Here is a 17,507-nt window from a genome sequence, read left to right as displayed (position 1 = left end):
GTCTGCTGGCTGGGTGCTGGCAGGCTTGCACCTGGAACGGGCACCATAGCCAGCCCGTGCCCCTTTAAGGGGCCCGGGGCCGGGAGGGGGGCAGTAGAGTTTCCCTGGTGTTGGCCAGAGTGGCCATCAGGGAAACCTGGGGAGGGCTAGCCTCCCACTAGTTCGAATTAAGAGGCTACACACCCCTTAATTCGAACTAGCTAGTTCGAACTAGGCTTAATCCTCGTGGAATGAGGATTACCTAGTTCGAACTAAGCGCTCCGTTAGTTCGAATTAATTCGAACTAATGGAGTGCTAGTGTAGCGCCTATGAAAGTTACTTCAAACTAACGTCCGTTAGTTCGAACTAACTTTGTAGTGTAGACATACCCATAAAAAGGAAGGGAAGTGGTATTGTTGCCAATGGTTCAAAAGGAGGTCTGGTGAGGTAGTCCAAAACAAGATTTAGATCCCACAAAGAGGGTGGGGCCTTATATGGTGGGTACACATTTTGGAGTCCCTTGAGGAACCTCTTCGTGATAGGATGGTTAAAAATGGAGAAGCCGTCCACCGAGGTATGAAATGCTGCTATTGCAGAGAGATGTACTCTTTGAGAGGAAATTGACAGTCCTGATGCTTTAAGGTCCATAATGTAATCTAGGATGGTATTCAGTGGAGAGACACGGGGTTCCACTTTGGCTCGTTGACACCAGTGAGAGAATCATACCCATTTCTGCTGGTAGGTTTTTCGCATGGATTGCCTCCTGTTATGGAGGAGGATGTCTTTTACTTTCTGCAAGCAGCGGTCTTCTATCTCTGAGAACCAGAAAGAAGCCACGCCTGAAAATGCAGGGTATGGAGTTGGGGATGTAGTATCCTGCCATTGTCCTGAGATAGTAGGTCTATCCGGTATGGTAGAGGATGGGGAGGTTGGACCGCTAGCTTCTGAAGGTATGGGTACCAGGTTTGGCGAGACCATGACGGGGCAATCAGGATGACTAGAGCTTTGTCTCTCAGGATTTTGCGCAGGACTCTTGGGATGAGAGGTATGGGGGGAAAGGCATAATGTAGGGGGGCTGCCCATTTGATTAGAAAGGCATCCCCCAGAGAATGCTTGCCAAGTCCCGCACGTGAGCAGAATTGGGGACATTTGGTATTCTGGGATGAAGCGAAGAGGTCTATAGGTGGCCATCCCCACTGGTGGAAAACTGAGTTTGCGACCTCCGTATGTAGTGCCCATTCGTGGTCTAAGGTGAAGTTTCGACTGAGGGAGTCTGCTCTGGTATTGTTCACCTCTGGCAGATAGGATGCTATGAGGGTGACCTGGTTGCGGATGCACAAGTTCCAGAGGTGAATAGCTTCCGCGCATAGGGAGCGGGAGCGGGCACCACCCTATCCGTTTATGTAGAACATCATGCAAATATTGTCCATTAGGATGCAAACTGTATGATTGGCGATGTCGGAAGCAAAGTGTGCGCAAGCGTTCCTTACTGCTCTTAATTCGAGAAGGTTGATGTGCAGGAGTGTCTCGGTTGGGGACCACCTGCCCTGAACTTTGTGGCTGTCCATATGTGCACCCCAGCCGAGGAGGGAAGCATCTGTGGTAATTTGGATAGTGGGTTCGGTTTGTTGGAATGGGACCCCCGCCAAAAGATTGTTTGGCACGGTCCACCATCGTAGGGATGCAAGCACGTTTGGTGGGATAGTAATTCTCTTGCTTCGAGGGTGTCGTGATGGGATGTAAATGGTCGCCATCCAGAGCTGGAAGCATCGAAAGTGTAGGCGAGCATGGTGGACTACATAGGTGGTGGAAGCCATGTGTCCCATTAGTCGGAGGCATGTAAGTACTGTGGTAGTAGGCATTGTGAGCACCCCGGATATAATTTCCTGTATCGTTGCGAAATGTTGGCAAGGTAGGTATGCTCGGGCTGTAACGGAGTCCAGTCGTGCGCCAATGAACTCTATATCTTGGACCGGGTGCAGCGTTGATTTGTCTTTGTTGATCAGGAGGCCTAGACGATTGAGGAGGGCCGCAGTCATATGAATCATAGAGGTGGTTTCGGCGTATGAGGATCCCTTTAGAAGGCAGTCATCCAGGTAAGGGAATATGATAACGTTCTGCTGTCTGAGGTATGCAGCTACAACCGCTAGTACCTTCAAGAATACCCTCAGAGCTGCTGAGAGGCCGAAGGGAAGAACGTTATATTGGAAGTGGTCTGGACCGAGCGCAAAGCGTAGGTAGCGTCTGTGGGAGGGGTGGATGGTTATATGGAAATAGGCATCTTGGAGGTCGAGGGCTGCGAACCAGTCCCCTTGATCTAGCGCAGGAATGATTGCGGAGAGAGTGACCATCTTGAAACGCTGTTTCTTGAGAAATTTGTTCAGTTTGCGGAGATCCAATATAGGTCTCCAACCCCCTGTTCTTTTCTTGGTCAAGAAATAGTTCGAGTAAAACCCTCTCCTGTGGAACTCTCGGGGTACCCTTTCTATAGCTCCGATGACGAGGAGCCTATTGATTTCTTGTTTTAGAAGGGTTTTGTGAGAGTGGTCCCTGAAAAGGGATGGGGTAGGAGGAAGGGTAGGAGGGATAGAAATAAAAGGGATGGTATAGCCCACTCGAATTATCTCTAAGACCCAGCGGTCCAATGTTATGGATTCCCACTGTGGGAGGAAGGCGCGCAAGCGGTGGTTGAATAGATGGCCATGTTAAGGTGGTGCTAGATCGTGAGGGAGGTCTTGCAGGCCCTCGACCAAATGTTCAAATTTGCTGCTTAGATGGTTGGGTAGCCAGTGGGCGGGCTTGGTTGGGTTGCCTTTTGGGACCTCGCTGTCTTGGTCTGGTGTCTTCATAAGGCCTCTGTGGTCGATTGTATTGTCCATACCAGTATTGATTATCTGAATTATATGGGGTGTATCGCCTGCGTTTATAGGGTGGCGTGCACATACCTAACGTGCGAAGTGTGGACTTAGAATTTTTGCTGTTGTGGAGCATTTCATCCGTAGTGGCTGCAAATAGCTTTTGCTTGTCAAATGGCAAGTCTTCCACTTTGGGCTGGAGTTCGCGGGGAACTCCAGACGACTGGAGCGAAGAAGCTCTATGCATCACCACCGCTGTAGCTGTAACTCGGGCTGCAGTGTTAGCTACATCCATTGCCATTTGGAGAGTGGTGCGGGCGATCATATGGCCCTCATGAACTATTGATTTTAAGATGGATCTTTTGGAGTCGGGGAGGTGTGCCATTAGTTCTCCCAGTTTTGAGTAGTTGTCAAAGTCGTGATTTGCTAAGAGAGCAGAGTAATTTGATATTCTGAGTTGTAGAGTGGAAGAGGAGTATATTTTCTTGCCAAAGGAGTCCAACTTTTTGTGGTCCTTGTCTGCATTGCCCGTCCTATATTGTGGAAGCTTCGCTCGTTGTTGTGCTGAGTCCACGACTAGTGAGTTAGGTTGTGGGTGAGTGAAGAGAAAGTCGTCTTTTGAGGGGACAAAGTACTTTCTGTCAATTTTCCTGTTAGTTGATTGGATGGATGCAGGCGTATACACAGGTCTTCTGAGGTCTCCATGATTGCCTCGTCTATGGGTAGGGCAATCTTGCCATGTAGTGTTGGGTGTAGATTCTTTAGCAATTGGTATTGCTTCTTCTGCACTTCTTGCACGGAGACATTCTGGCTTGTCGCTACTCTCTTGGGGTATGTCTACACTACCCTCCTAGTTCGAACTAGGAGGGTAATGTATGCATACCGCACTTGCAAATGAAGCCCGGGATTTGAATTTCCCGGGCTTCATTTGCATAAGCGGGGAGCCACCATTTTTAAAACCCCGCTGGTTCGAACCCCGTGCAACGCGGCTACACGGGGCACGAACTAGGTAGTTCGAACTAGGCTTCCTAGTTCGAACTACCGTTACTCCTCATTTCATTTCATTTCATGCGGTGGATAAGGTGGAGGTGGGTAAGGCCAGTATGGGTGCCATGGGCCATGTTGTGGCAGAGACCTATAATGGTGGGAGCAAGCCTTCCCAGGTGACAGATGTCGCGAGGAATAGACCGTGCGGTGGTCATCATCAGGAAAGGGAGCGTCCTGAAGAGATAACGGTGATATCGACCTCCCAGGAGAGTAAGAAGTAGAGGGCAGGCACGGATAGTGATGCCTGCTGTGTGGATCAGTCTCTTGCTGGGGCTGATCCCTAGCAACTTCATCTGGCTGCTTGTCTGGCTGTGGCAGGACCAGTGGAGCATCAGCTGGTGACAGTGGCTTCAGAGGCTGGCCATCCTTTTGCTGCGGTGCCGTGACTTTAATAGGCACCGCAGCTTTAAGCCATGCTGCAGCTTTCGGCGCCGCAGAGGCTTGAAGCAGTGTCGGGGCTGGAAGCAGTGCTGCGCTTGGAAGCGGCACCGCGGTTTGAAGCGGCGCCGGCTTTTCATGCCATGCCAGCTGCTTAGAGCGCTCCCGGGGCCGCTCAGCTGTTGCGCGCCCCAGTACCAATGCGGAGTGTGAGGATCGCCCCGAAGCCTTAGTGGCAGGGGACTTCCCAGCCTGGTGTGCCTCTCTGCATTTGGGAGAGGAAGAGGCTGGAAGGGAGCGGGATGGAGAGGCTCTCGCTCTCGGATTATTCCTGGAAGGCAGGGGAGGCTCTTGCTGCGGTGCAGATTGTTCTCCCGCAGGCTGGAGAGCTTTTTCAAATAAAATCATCCTGAGGTGGAGCTCACAGTCTTTTCTGGCTCTCGCCGTCAGGGAATTGCAATGGGTACAGTTGTGGGGAGAGTGGGTCTTCCCCAAACAGCGTATGCAGTGCGAGTGACCATCTGAAGCCGGCACTGGGTCCCGGCATTGACCGCACTTTTTAAACCCTGAGGAGCCGGACATGGCGGACTCTCTCTTCCTTCAGATTATTATATTTATCTTCTATATTGTTATTGTAGTATATGTTTGTGTGGTTTTTCTTCTTATTCTTTTTTTTTTTTTTTTTTTGTTAATGTCTTTATGTGTCTTTTGCTTTGACAGCTGGGAGAACGCCGGTTCACTGGAGTTCCAGTTTGAGGTGAGTTCAAGCCCCCTGAGGGGGATTTTAATTAAGTCTATTTTTCCTATTTCTAGTTTGTTTGGTTTTTTTAAAGAAAACAAGGAGAGACTAACTTGGATAGAACAGGGGAAGGTAACTATGCCTAAATAACTAAAGGGAAAGTAGTCAGATAGTCTGACAGGGAGCTCCTGGCTGCTCCGTCCGCTGACGAGGGCGGTTAAAGAATAATTGAAAGGGAGGGAGTTGAGCCGTGCTCCTCAGGAGGCAGGAAGGGCTCGAGACACCTCCTAGGCATGCGTGGCTCAACAGGGGAAACTGATGTACAAAGCTCCGATCTGTGGCTCAGGGCAACCCTTCACCTACAGTGGAGCACCCACGGGGACACTACTCGAAGAAGAATCTTTGGATTTCAGGTATCTGGAAAACAGGATGACCACAGTCAAAGGCCAGTCTTGCATCAGTAACTCACTCCGGGTATGTCTACACTGCAGCGTTATTTCGAAATATCTAATTTTGAAATAGTTAATTCTAAATAAGATATTTCAAAATAACGCGTCTACACACAAAATGCATTTTGAAATAGCGTGTCCACACTGAGTGGACCCTGAATCACATTTAAGGTTGGCCAGAACCAGTTCCGGCAGGGCATCAGGACAGGACTTACTGTGTGGGGCTGCTGCCTGAGGCTAACTTAGGTCTGTGCTTAAAGGCCACCCCCCGCCCCCCCAGACAGCCAGCTCTCAGGTTTCCCTGCTTGCTTGTCTACCTCGATGAGGAACAGCAAAGCATTTTTGTCTTGGTGTGCTCTGGTTGCCCTCACTCAGGACATCACAGAACTCTGCAACATGGAGCCAGAGCTGCCCCTGGGCACTCTGGTGCTTCTCTTTGACATGTTGCTGCGAGCCTGGCTGCACTTTCCGCAGGCTGCCATCTGGGAGGTCCATCAGAGGGCTGTCAGTATCCAGGAGGCCATGCGGGAGAGCTTCCACACTGAGGAGCACTAATACTCCCTGGTGAGCCCCACTGGGGGCTTGTGCCTCTTTCCTCCCTCAAGTCCTTCCACTTACCCCTCCCTAATTCACTTCCTGGTGTAAAATAAAATACACATATTTTCATAAATACAAACTCTCTTTATTTAACAAAACGGGGGAGGGGGAAGGAATGAAACTCTGGTGAGACTAGGGAAAGGAGGCGGGAGAAGGGAGAGAGAAAGTGGGAGAGGGGAGGGGGAAAACTGGGAGGAGGGAGCTGGAAGGGGGAAGCAAGGAGAAGAAGGGGGAGGGGAAGCTCAGGGCACTCGGTTGGGGTCTCGCCGGGCCAACTGTCTCCCAGCACCATGGGTGTGGGGGCCTCAGCATCCCCAGGGGGATGGGGAGAGGATGGGGGGGAGGGTGTGGAGGAGGTGGAGGGAGAAGCAGGGGGGGGATCAGGAGGGGGAGGAGGAGAGGTAGCTGGGGAGGCAGCAGGCGCTGGAGTGGCAGGAGGCAGCATGCTCTGCACCAGGGTCTGCAGGTGTTAGCAAATGGCATGGCCCTGGGCAAGCTGCTCCCGCTGGAGCTGCAGGTCCTCCTGCACCCAGTGCTGGAGGGTGCGGTGCAGGGCTTGCAGAGCCCCCAGGTGCTGCTTTGGTGCCCCTCCACTGCACAGGTGGGCCTGCAAGGCCCTCGGGTGCGGAAGCATGTCCCGGTTGGGGTGGTGCGCCTTGCATGCACAGCTGGTGTGGCTGTGGAGAAACAAGAAAAGGTGTCAGTTATCCCTGAGGACACAGTGGGCGAAGCCCAGCCCCCCTCTGCAAGGCGAGGATGACCGTGCCCTGCACTGTCAGAGCCAATGTGATTTCACAGAGGCCATGGTCGGAATGTCCTGCTACCCCCGAGAGTGGGAGCTGCCTCGAGACCACACCCATGCCCCTGTGCTGTGTATAGTGTGGGTGGGAGTGGTTTACCAATTTTGAAATAAGCCCTCTGCTATTTTGATTTAATTTTGAAATAGCGGTTTGGCTGTGTAGACGCTAGGAAAGTTATTTTGAAATAACTTTGTTGTGTAGACATACCCACAGAGAGTTCCACTGATTTTATTTGGACTGCATGCATGAGTAAGGGTTATTGGTTTAAGGGAAGCCAGACACAGAACCATGGGCATGGGAACTAGGTATGCAGGAGTTGCAGTAGCATCCCCAGGTTTTGGCTGGCGCTCTGCTGCCAGCCCTCCTCCATGCCCAGGGTCTTGGCTGCCACCTCCTCCCCTTCCCCTCAGGGTCACAACTGTCAGCTTCACATCCAGGTCCCAGCTGTTGCCTCCCAGGTCCCGGCTGCTTGCTCAGGGCTTCACTCCTGGCCCCATGCTTGTCCTCGGCTGGGTGTAGAAAGGTGTTAGGGAGCTGGTTTTGGCACCTCCCTATTAAAAGTGCTCTTGCACCACTGTACAGTACTGTAGGAAAAAGAAACAAAATAGACTTTCAAAGAAGTTAGAAGCTTCAGGGGGTAGGTGAGTTAGTCAAAAAACAACAAATGGTCTGGTAGCACTTTATGACTAACAAAACATGTAGTCTGTGTCTAGACTGGCATGATTTTCCGGAAATGCTTTTAAAGGAAAAGTTTTCCGTTAAAAGCATTTTCGGAAAAGAGCGTCTAGATTTGCACTGACACTTTTCCACAAAAGCACTTTTTGCAGAAAAGCGTCTGTGCCAATCTAGACGCGCTTTTCCGCAAAAAAGCCCCGATCGCCATTTTTGCAATCGGGGCTTTTTTGCGGAAAACAAATCTGAGCTGTCTACACTGGCCCTTTTGAGCAAAAGTTTTGCGCAAAAGGACTTTTGCCCGAACGGGAGCAGCACAGTATTTCTGCAAGAAGCACTGATTTCTTACATGAGATCGTCAGTGTTCTTGCGGAAATTCAAGCAGCCAGTGTAGACAGCTGGCAAGTTTTTCTGCAAAAGCGGCTGATTTTCTGGAAAAACTGGCCAGTCTAGACACAGCCGTAGATGGTATCATGAGCTTTTGTGGGCACAGCCCACTTCTTCAGATGACCAGAGTTTTGAGTTTAGGATGTACAGACCCAAAATAAATAGGAGAGAAGGGGGGAGAGAAAAAAAGGAGGGAGGTGGGAGACAGGGAGCAGAGGGTATGGAAAATCAAAGGGAAAAACAGGAAGGCAGAGCTGGGAATCAGTAAGAACCTGAAGATTGGGTAGTTAAAATGAAGCAGATAAGAATCAAAGTCAATAGATAGTACCCTTCCTAACACAGGAATCTACACAAAGAGCTGTCTGCACCTTTATTGAATGTTAGGTTGATAGTGTCCGAACCACCCCTGGGAAACTCCAACAGTGGGAAAGGAGGGTGAGTAATGGAATGGACATGAGCAGCACATCTCAAAGAGCACCAATTATGAAACAGGTAACTGTCTCCATGTACCAGTGCCAGAAGTTTTTCTCCCAGTGGTATCTGTACAGGACCAGCTCTGATACCCCCTATGATGGCTTCTGTACGTGCGATATAAGGGCTGCCACCAGCTCCCTCCATCATCAAATCCTTCGTATTGGAAACTTCAACAGTGGGAAAGGAGGGTGGGTAATGGAATGGACATGAGCAACACATTTCAAAGAGTACCAATTATGAAACCGGTAACTGTCTCTTCTTCCAGTGCTTGCTCATGTCCATTCCTTGTTAGGTGGCTCCCAAGTAGTATCAATGGGGGTGGGTAGGAGTTCATGGACATGCAGCCTGTAGCACGCTGGCCTGCTGGATGATGATATAACGTACTGTGAATATGTGAATTGAGGACCATGACACAGCTCTACAGATGGGCACATGAGCCAGGAAGGCCACTGCCGATGTCTGTGCTCTCATTGAGCGGGCTTTTACCAGGGCTCTATTGCTAACTCATAACTAGAGCCCTGCGTGGATACAAAATTTTGTTTCTGCATCCACATATGTATCTACAAAAATGATCCTCAGATATCTGCATCCACATACACAGATATCCGCAGATCTGCAGGCTTTTTCATCATAACAGGTCTGGACACAGGATGTAATCCAATTAGAGATTCTTTGAGAAGAGAGCAGGAGGCCCTTCATGCAATTTGTGATCCCAATGAAGAGCTGTGTTGACTTGTGGAAAGGATTGGTCTACTCCAGGTACAAAGCAACTGTATGGTGGATGCCATGGGCATGTAAGTGCCTCTTCTCACTAGAGCCATGTGGCTTGAGGCACAACATCAGCAAGAAGATGGCCTAGTTAATGTAGAGAAACCACCTTCAGAAGAAAGGCCAAATGAGGTCACATTTGTACCTTGTTCTTATAAAAAACTGTGTAAGGATGTTCTGTGTTCAGTGCTTCGATTTCCAATACACACCTGGCTAATGTAACAGCTACCAAAAATGCAACCTTCCAGAATAGTGGGAGAGAGAGTTAGAACCCAGAGGTCCAAATGGTGGTCCTGTGAGCCTAGCCAGAATCGGATTAAGGTCCCATTGAGATAGAGGATCCTTCACAACTGGAAATACTCATGTAAGACCCCTCCCTCAGGAATCAGGCCGACATCTCATGAGAGAACACTGAGGAACCTCGGATGGGGGGATGAAAAGTTGCACTAGTGGCTAACCGCTGACATTTTCAGCAGTAGCACATTTGCCTAAGTAAATGCATTTTAACATCCCTAGTACCCAGGTAAACAGTGATTATGAGAGCAATGCAGGGGTCATGCTGGGCAAGTCACTCAACAGGAGCTCCCAGCACAATACTGTGGTGAATATGGCCAAAGCCACCATTTAGACATATGAGCACAGGAGCGAGTAGGGTAGGGAGGTCACACAGCATCAATGATATTGAGATTGGATCCTGCAGCCTGTCTTAGGGGCCACATTTTAAAACAATGTTGAAAAATTGGGAATGGGTCAGCAAAGAGCCCAATGTTTTGAGGGCTAAAGAAAAATGCCTTCTTGAAAGCTATTGAAAGGAGTCCAATCTGTTTAGCTTCTACAAAAGAAGGCTGACAGGTCACTTCATTGAAGTGTCTAAGTGCCTTCCTGGAGAGAAAATGTCAGGTATTAAAGGGCTGGTTAATGTTGCAGAAAAAGGCAAAACAAGAGCAGTGGCTGGAAGGTGAAAACAGACAAATTCATACTAGAAATAAGGCACAACTATTTCACAGTGAGGATGATTCACCTTTGGAACAAACTACCAAAGCAAGTGACAGGTTCTCCATTTCTTGATGTTTTCTAATGAGGATTAGATGTCTTTCTGGGGAGTGCTTGGATCAAAACTTAGCTACTGTAATATACAGGAGGGCTGGGATATGCAGGTGTCAGGTTCAATGCTGTAATCATCCTTTCTGGCCTTAAACTCTACTAATTATTGAAACACGGTGAGGCATAGGTAGCAGCCTCTAGGGCTTTACTGGGCTGCCAGCTTGATCCCCAGACTCAGCTCTCATTAAGTGGGATGATCCGGGGAAGCCACTCAAACATCCAAAGAGGCTGGTCAGGGTCAGGACACCAGCCTTACACGGGAGAAGGAGAGGGTGTAGGTGTGGCAGACTATGTCTACACTGCCATTTTTTTGCAGCAGAAGATATGCAAATGGTGTTCTCATTTGCATATCTTCTGCAGATTCTTTTTGTGGAAGAGGTTTTGCTGCTAAAAAGTCCCATGTAGACAGGGCCATTTGTCGGAAAAAAAACCTTTTGCAAATGGCCCCATCTACACGGGGCTTTTTAGAGGCAAAACCTCTTCCACAAAAAGGATCGGCAGAAGATATGCAAATGAGAGCGTGATTTTCATATTTTCTGCCACAAAAAAACAATAGTGTAGATGTAGCCGCAGTGACATCACAAAGACCTGTTGCAGGAACTCAGCCTTTTGGGGGACAGTGGTGGGGAGGTGATGACCTCATAGAGAGACACTGACATCAGCCAGGCAAGACAAAGGGGCAAGACAGGTGCAACCTCAGAGAATCCCGTGGCTTTGCAGCAGCGAGTGTTCTGCTCAAGGTCTGTCCTTTGGTCCCTGTTTAGAAGGTCAGAACCTCAGAGAGGTTTAGAATCTTTTTAGTCTGATCCACCTTGTACCAGCAGAATTCTAGGCATAGAAATCACTCAAAGTGATTTGATTTCCTTCCAAAGACTTTGACCCATAGAATCACGGGGGCATTGGGATTTTGTCCTTTTAGGTTTCCCTTTTCCTCCTCCCCTCTTTCTCTTTTTCTTTTGCTTCTCCTCTCCCCCCTTTTCATTTCTTCCTTCCCTTCACCGAGCAAGAGGGTGTCTTTGTCAGGAGGGAATAGTGATGGAGATGTAGCCATGTTAGTCTAGTCTAGTCTAGTCTAGCTGAAACAATTTTCTTCCACTATTTGATCTGAGGAAGTGGGTCTGGCTCACGAAAGCTCATCACCTAATAAACCATCTTGTTAGTCTTTAAAGTGCTACATAGTCCTCTGTTTTGTTTTGTCAGGAGGGTTTGCTCTCACTGTGGGAGGTCCTCACAGTGGTGGGGCTGGAATAATGTTCAGAGACTGACCCCTCCAGTGGTGACATTTTGGATTTCTGCTGAGACCCCCTGTGCCTCCCCGCTCTCAAAGTCTCAGTCCTGACTGGCTGAGCTAGGAGCTATTGACAGGGAGAAATTTTCCCAGTTTCCCAACTGTAATCCATGGTTGTCCTTTCCTTTGTTCCACCCCTGGAATGCTGGGTGGTTGGCAGACAGTACACCCCCTGCCCTAACCCCTGAGCACTCACCCCAAGTCTGGAGTGCCAGGTGGCTGGGTATTCAGGTGGCATGGTCCTCCAAAGCCCTTTGCCCTGGAGTGCCGACAGCCTGGTGGTACGAGCACTGGCTCCAGCTGACTGGAGTCCTGGTTGCAGGCCAGACCCCACTTGCCCCAGCCCCAGCCCAGGGCCCTGCCATGGGGGAAGACTCTGCGCTACAGCATGCCAGAGGGAAGCAGGAAGGGGCCTGAGAAAGGTGAAGCATACATGGGGCCATGCTGTCTCTTTGAGGAGGTTCAGCCTCCCCTGGCCTTTGATACGGACCACCCATGTCTACAAGGTAATTGCTTCATCCCAACAGCAGCACATTGGCTTGTGAGGAACAGACTGCAAGCAGTTGTGAAGCATTGATTGGTGCAGGGGTGAGGAACCTCCAGCATGACACTTAGACGTGGTTCGTCAGGGTTAGCTGCTGGCAGACTGCCAAACAGCTTATTTACCTGAGCGTCTGGCAGGCACAGCCACTTGCAGATCCCAATGATCAGGTTCATCATCACTGGCAGGAACATGGCGCAGGCTAACCACCGCTTTCCATGGCTCCCATTAGCCAAAAATGGTGAACCGTGGCCACTGGGACATACTGGGCTCTATGCCAGTGGATACTCAGGCAAACAAAGCTTCTGGTGGCCTGCTAGTAGTAAACCCTGATAAACCTCATGCAGCTCACAGGTTGGAGGTACTCCACCCCTGCTCTGGTACTTTTGAATGAAATCTAAACTGAATTGTGATAGGAAACAAAACAAATCAATTACCTACCTTTAATGTTTTAGAGATGTTTAGAACCTGGGTCTCTATTGCTCCTAATATTGCCAATACAGACATATCATTTGTGTGGAAAAAATCTATATTAATTATTATGCAGCCCACACTTCAGATTGTTTTCCTTATTAGAATTTACAGTTGCTGAAATATAAGTTTGCTGAAAGTAAGTGCATGTTTCTGAGAGAGACAGACAGACAGGCAGGCAGGCAGGCTTTTATCACCAGTGTCAAATGCTGCCTAGCCAGTGACACCTCGGCAACAGTGGGGATTTCTCTTTGGAATTCCCCATTGGCACTGACAGCGAACAGAGAGCATGGTTACATTGATAAACGAAATGTGTGTGACTCTGCTTAGCAACCTGAGGCTGTTTCTCTGACTAACATTCTCAGGAGAGACTCATATGAACATAACAAGGAATGCAAGAGTTTTGATCTCATTTTCCTGAGCTCAGACGAGTACAAGAGAAACGTTATTTACCTAAATCCTTTATTACAACTGTTCTAGTGCAGCAGGGACATTTTAGAAACCTCAAGTGAGACAACAGCAAAAATTGGAAGGACATCATGTACAACTGGGGAGAGTGCAGCTGGGAACAGTGTGAAGAAACATCTTTTGCAAAAGTATTCGGTTTGTAACCATCTGTTTAGTTCTCCCCAAAAGGCTACTCAGTGTAACAAGTGAATGACTAAATATTGTTTCAATGTGGCAAATACAAGGAAGATCTATCAGCATACAGCTTTGATATCCTCCTGCAAAGCATGCAAAACATTGTATATTTGTCATTAGGCTGGCGCAGCATTAACTCCTGATAAACAGCAGACAAGACCAACCTGGGATTCACCCTTTCTCCCATAGGGATTGTCACACACTTTTGACACTGTTAACTATTAAAGAAGGCTATAAGGTTACATATAGTATAAATTTGCCCTCTCAAAAACAGCTGTTACAAACCAAGGCAAATACATCTACCTCCACCAAGGCACTAAAAAAAACTAGGGAAACTTTCCTCCCAATCTCCCCCCCCACACACACACACACTTCATCTCAAGCCCTACAACCAATAACCATGACATTGTCTGCACATTACTGCATTCCCACCCCCCAACTGGTGAGTTTCCTCCCTCTACCTCCACCCTTAAGCCATCTCCTTGCACAAGCCCTTCTGCCTCCCACTTACGGGGGGGTGGGGGGGGAGAGGCAGGGAGAGTGGAAACTTGCACCTGGAGTTTCTGAGGAGCAGCGGTTCCTCCCTTCCCTTGACTACAGAAAATGCTTGCCAGACTGACATGAAGAGATTTGTCTCACTGGGACTCCAGCGAGGGAGGGTGAAGCCTTCTCTTAGGCCTACACTCCCCATCCTTCCATTCCTTTTCAAGGCTGTTTAACCCCCTTGAGTCTCCTTGCTCGAGGCAGACTGGGGTGACGGTATGAGGTAAATAGGCATGTAAACTTGTGAGGCAGTAGAGCTGCTATAGGCTTATAGTGTTCTTTATTGCTTGTGGAATCAAAACAAAGTGATGACAGACACATCCATAAGTGCTGATAAATGCTTCAGGTGCACTAACAAACTGAGCCTTCACAGGCTATGAGCGATGGGTCTGATTAACCAGTGCAGAAATGGTACAGCCCATGACAGGGCTGTTTTCAGCACCGTTACAGGGAAATGCAGCTGAGCCCTCACAGAGCCAAAGCCCAGTGCACACAGGACAAGTAGCAGAAAACACCGTTTTGTACAGTTAAGTGGCAAGATTCTAGAGCCTATGTAAGGGCAACTTTCCAGGGCAAAACCCTACAAAGGAGTCCTCTTAGGGGAGCCCAGAGTTCCAGACAGCTAAAACAGAGAGATTAGTGAAACTATGATCTCCCTGGGCCTTAGACTTCATACTTGTTATTGCAAGAGAGAATACATATGTGGGCCCATTGCTTTGTCTGTTGTGTTAATGCTTCAGAGAGAATTATTTCCCACTGGATTCTTACTTTCAGGATAGAGACAGACCCTGGTCCCTGCTCTGGCAACACAAAGGGGCTCTAGCCACTTATTTGGCACCTGGGGTAGATCACAAAGGGGCTGGATTCCCAAGTGGGTATAGAGCAGTGGTAGGCAACATGTGGACCATTGGGTTTCTACATGCAGCCTATGCAACACCCTCTGCCATCTCCCCCTGTGCCTGTTGCACGCTGGGGGCCCTGCACTTACCTACTCTTCTCCCTCCGTCCCAGTACTTCTGAAGCACCGTAATCAGCTGATTTGTGCCCCATTCCCCCTCCTCCTCAAACTTGACTGCTGAAAATCAGCTGATTCACTGAGCTCCAAAAATGCTAGGAGGGAAGATGAGAAGAGACAGGCGTGCCCAGGGGAGGAGGAAGGGAAGAGGCCTGGTGGGGGTTTGAGGGAAGGGGTGGAGTGGGGCTGGAGGGGGAAGGTCAAGCAGCCCCTGGCAAAATGAGAAATGACACACATTTAAAGCATGGGCACGTGTGAGGTGCATGGTGATTGCACATGACATTGTGAGAGCTCTGTGCTCCCTCAGCCAGTATAACATCCCCTTCCAACCAAGACCAATTTGTACTTTAGAGCAGCTCTGAGGCTGATCTAAATTACTTCAAGGACTGAACTGACTTCCACCCTGCCCTGGAGATTATGGGACTTCAACAGTGAGCCACAGCCTGGCCAGACATAGGAAATGGGACCTTGGTACTTGCTTATGTCTTCTGCACTGAGCCCCATATTATGCAGAGCATTTGCTACGGGGTACAGGTTGCCTTAGTGATTTACAAGATGTGGCCTTTCACTTGGATTATAAATCATGGGGTATTGTCCGCCTTTCAAAGAAGTTAATAAATTTTAAATTTAAATTGCATTTTATTTACAGCTGAATTTTTCAGCAAACCAGCCTCTCTTCATGCACATCTCTGATTTTACTATAGAAAACTGGAGAGCAAGCTTTATTTCTACCTGAGCGATAATCCTGTGCAACATACTTTGGGTCAGTGGCTATTTTAGTGTATAGCAGCAAAATATTTGTCCAGGGTCTTTTGCAAATGCTTAGATCCCTATTTCAGCTGACTGTTGCACAGGTCTTACCTTACAAATTCACCCTGAAATCTGCATTTTATACGCTGCCATATGAAGGCTTTTGAAATCTGGTTAAATTTTAAAGGCTTGTGTATGATGATTTGTGCATTGAGTCTTCACTGCAATGAGAAACAGTACAATGAGCTGCTGCTGACACTATCAGGTCACCTTGACAAAAGAGGCTCTCTTTCAGCCTTTGGAGAGGGTTGTCTGGTAAGGGACATGCATATGTTTGCAAACTATATTAAGGTGGGAGGGGTTTTAAGCACTTTGGAGGACAGGAATAGAATTCAAAATGATCTTGACAAAATGGAGAAATGGTCTGAATTGAGAAGGATGAAATTGAGTAAGGATATATATGAAGTACTAACTTAGAAGGAATAATAACTTGTACAACAAAATAGGAATTGATTAGCCAGGAAGAAGTACTGCAGAAATGGATCTGGAAGTTACAGTGGATCACAAACCAAATATGAATCAATAATATAACACTGTTGCAAACCCCCCCCCCCCCAAAAAAAAAGCCCATCATTCTGGGATGTATTACCAGTGTGATAAGCAAGATACAGGATGGCTACGTCTACACTGGCCCCTTTTCCGGAAGGGGCATGTAAATTTCAGCAGTCGTCGTAGGGAAATCCGCGGGGGATTTAAATATCCCCCGCGGCATTTAAATAAAAATGTCCGCCGCTTTTTTCCGGCTTTTAAAAAAGCCGGAAAAGAGCGTCTAGACTGGCCCCGATCCTCCGGAAAAAGTGCCCTTTTCCGGAGGCTCTTATTCCTACTTCAAAGTACTTTGAAGTAGGAATAAGAGCCTCCGGAAAAGGGCACTTTTTCCGGAGGATCGGGGCCAGTCTAGACGCTCTTTTCCGGCTTTTTTAAAAGCCGGAAAAAAGCGGCGGACATTTTTATTTAAATGCCGCGGGGGATATTTAAATCCCCCGCGGATTTCCCTACGACGACTGCTGAAATTTACATGCCCCTTCCGGAAAAGGGGCCAGTGTAGACGTAGCCGATATGTAATTCTTCTACTCTACCTAACACTAAGGCCTCGGTTGGAGTACTGAGTTCAGTTCAAGGCACCACACTTCAAGAAAGGTGACTTAAGGCCTGGAAAATATTGTATTTATTCCTGGGGGGACTTCTGTGTTATTGTGTTCTTGTACAATTAATGAACAGTGCATATTTAAAACTTTTTTGCTGAAAAGTTGCTGCAATTCTTTTTGCCCACCAGAGGGTGCTCTGGGACTAGAACTCAGCAGCCACTCTGCTATGTCTAGACTGCAGGCTTCTTTCAGAAGATCTTCCGAAAAAACTTCAGAAAGAAAGCATCCACACTGCAAAAGTGCATCGAAGAAGCGATCTGCTTTTTCGAAAGAGCCTCCAGATTGAATGGACACTCTCTCACATGTAAGCTGTGATTGCTATGGATGGAGTGGCCACCAGGGCACTTGTGCTTTTTCCTCTTTCCTCTTCTTCCAAAATAACTCCCTCTTCCCCGTCCACACATGCTTTTTTTGGAAGGGCTGTTTCACAAAAAGGCTTCTTCCTCGTAGAATGAGGATTACCAATGCCGTAAAAACCCCTCAGTCCTTTCGATTTTCTTGTGGAATAAAGCAATTGCATTGTGGACGTTCCTCAAGTTTTGTCGTAAAAATGACTGTTTTTCTGACAAAACTCTGTAGTGTTGACATACCCTCAGCCAGGATGAGGAAGAAAGCCTGCAGAGCCTTTTTCACTGCACTTGTTGGAACAGATCGGGAGACAGGCAGCATGGGGATGCTGAGCAGTCAGAAAGGGGTTCATAAGGGCTACTGGGGGAGGACAGACTTGGGGCAAGGACTGAAAGAGTAGAAGCACAGGATCAGAGGGGAAAGGGAGATGCAGGGGCATAAAGTGAAGAGCT

Source organism: Pelodiscus sinensis, chromosome 2, assembly GCF_052426305.1.
Source record: "Pelodiscus sinensis isolate ZL-2025 chromosome 2, ASM5242630v1, whole genome shotgun sequence".
Classification (NCBI taxonomy): domain Eukaryota; kingdom Metazoa; phylum Chordata; order Testudines; family Trionychidae; genus Pelodiscus; species Pelodiscus sinensis.
The sequence above is the reverse complement of the archived record's forward strand: the minus strand, read 5'-3'. Positions refer to the sequence as shown.